A 2,136-nucleotide genomic window follows, 5' to 3' on the forward strand; every position below is an offset into this window, starting at 1 on the left:
TGGCTTCTCAAATATCTCCTATTAGCACCATTCTGTGACTTATCCTCCTTGCTCTATCTGCCAGGTTCAAAAGGTTCATCCAGCCCATGGAGGCCTGCCACTGCAGTCCACCAGTGTTCTAACCCTCAGCTCCTGGGGTGCCAGGGAAGTAGGAGATAGTCCTATCTTCATGGAGTTTAACACTCTGCCCAGAAGACCAGACACATCATCTACCCAGCAGCAACTTACCATTCTCTTACCAGCACTTTCCTAAAGCCCTTCTCAGTTTGAACACAGTACCTTCCAAAGGGGAGAGAGGCCCTGTCCCTTAACCTCTCTGCAAGCTGAGCAAGGCCAGCTGGAGAGACCAGAGAGCCAGGAAAGCCCACACTTACCTGAAGCACCAGGGGAGATGAGTGAGGGAAGGAGGTGATGGTGATGTGAGGGACACTGGGGCTCCTTGTGTTTTATACTCTTTGCCTGCTCTGACTCATCTATTGATCAGGCACCTCCTCCCTGTGATTGCAGGCAAAGGATTGACCCATTCATGAAGATTTCAAATTCTTGGGATAGGGATAGGCAGTTTAGTGTATGACTGGCCACTTCTCTGATGTAACAGTGAGCAGGTTGGTCATTAGAGATGGCCAGCAGAGTGGATGGCAGAAATTGTTTTCAAAACTTCTGTATAGGTTGCGTGCCATAACCAGAGGGCTATACTTGAGGACTAGGTTCCAGACCTGTGAAGCAGCCTAAGAGAATCTAGAGATCTACGACATTGTCTAAGACATAGAAGCCCATGCAGTTGCATCTTTCTAGTTGTAATGTTTGATTTTGATTTCATTACTTTGGAAATCCTCAAAATTTTAGAATCCATCTCTCTTTTGCCACAATTTCTCCACTCCGGTTTCATGGGTGCTTTATTGGGTTACTTCTGTTCTGCTTTGCTCATTGGTTGTGAGAATTCATGAGTCCCCAGCTCCCAGTTTGGGATGGTATGCCGTGGACAAGACAGCAGTGTAACTAACCTGACTCTAGTCTACTTTATGTCATTCCTAGTGAGAGCAAGTGTTTTGATCTTTGGTACTGACTACTGGCTTTACTTGCAAAGGTGAGAACTAACAAGACAGACCCTGGGGGCTTTTCCACCACGACCCTTTGGTTCTGATGTCCTGTGGTGCTGCCCAGTGACTCTGACCTCTGAGGTGCAGCCATAGAGTGGAGTGGACTTAAGGTTCATATTTGAGTTTAGGTCTTTCCATTACTATTTGCCAGCTATGTCACTATGGGCAGAGTCACGGTAGTTCATGCAATGCTACCAACAGGGAAGTTACTGCGTGTTTGTTGATTGTTGAGCTGTCTGATCCCTGTTTTTTCTACCAAGCAGGAATCTTAATATTTACTTCATGGGAACATGAAAACAGAAGTTATCAAGTGTGACTGTGCTGTATAGTGCATGATGTCGATATTTTTGCCTTTTCTCACATGACAGAACACTCTTACTTCTAATCATGCCTGCCCTTGGACCTTATTGGAAAAAAAGTGAGTGAAGCCATCTCACCTGTTTTCCTAATAAGATTAATTCAGTTCTCTGATGACCCTAAGGCCAAGAGCAGCCCCTCTGTGTATGAAGAACATAGTGTTTTTCCTTTCTTTCGTCATTGGAACTCAGTTGCTATTAAGATACCACTGTTGAACCTTGTTCCACCCAGCCGTGTTGAAAGAACAATTCTAATCAGAAATTGTCTTAATTATGGGGGAGCATTAATGATCTAAATGATCCTGATTAGACTTTGGCTTTCAGAAACTTGTGGCACTTGTTTCAGTTTGGGCAGTGTGAACTCAGGCGAACCAAGGAGAATCCAGGGTGTTCCTGTCCATGGAGGATACACTAGGGAGAGAAGCCAGGATCTGTTGGAGAGGGCAGGTTTTTCAGCCTGAAGCTGAGACACCATGGTGCCTTTGGAGGGAAATGGCACTTTCTTTTAATAGTGGTTGCCATGGGTAGGAGTTATTTTGTTTAGTCAGGCAACATGGGAACAAGTTTGAACTGTGGCTCTTAGCACTGATCTGTGGACCACATCAGCCCACTACGATGCACTCACCAGACTGCAGGAAAAGTCCAAGTTAGCATGAGGTCAGTAGGTTATTTTGGGGAAG

The 2,136-nt window shown here is 45.4% G+C and overlaps 1 protein-coding gene across 1 annotated transcript in view; it reads right to left on the reverse strand.

Moving 5' to 3' along the window:
- Loricrin (loricrin cornified envelope precursor protein) overlaps positions 1–427 on the reverse strand; it is a 2,806-nt gene extending 2,379 nt beyond the window's left edge. The window contains exon 1 of the mRNA XM_031374629.1: positions 375–427. The gene's annotated coding sequence lies outside the window, so the exon portion shown is untranslated. The remainder of the gene's footprint in view (positions 1–374) is intronic.
- Positions 428–2,136: the final 1,709 nt, after the last annotated feature.

Source organism: Mastomys coucha, unplaced genomic scaffold, assembly GCF_008632895.1.
Source record: "Mastomys coucha isolate ucsf_1 unplaced genomic scaffold, UCSF_Mcou_1 pScaffold16, whole genome shotgun sequence".
NCBI lineage: Eukaryota > Metazoa > Chordata > Mammalia > Rodentia > Muridae > Mastomys > Mastomys coucha.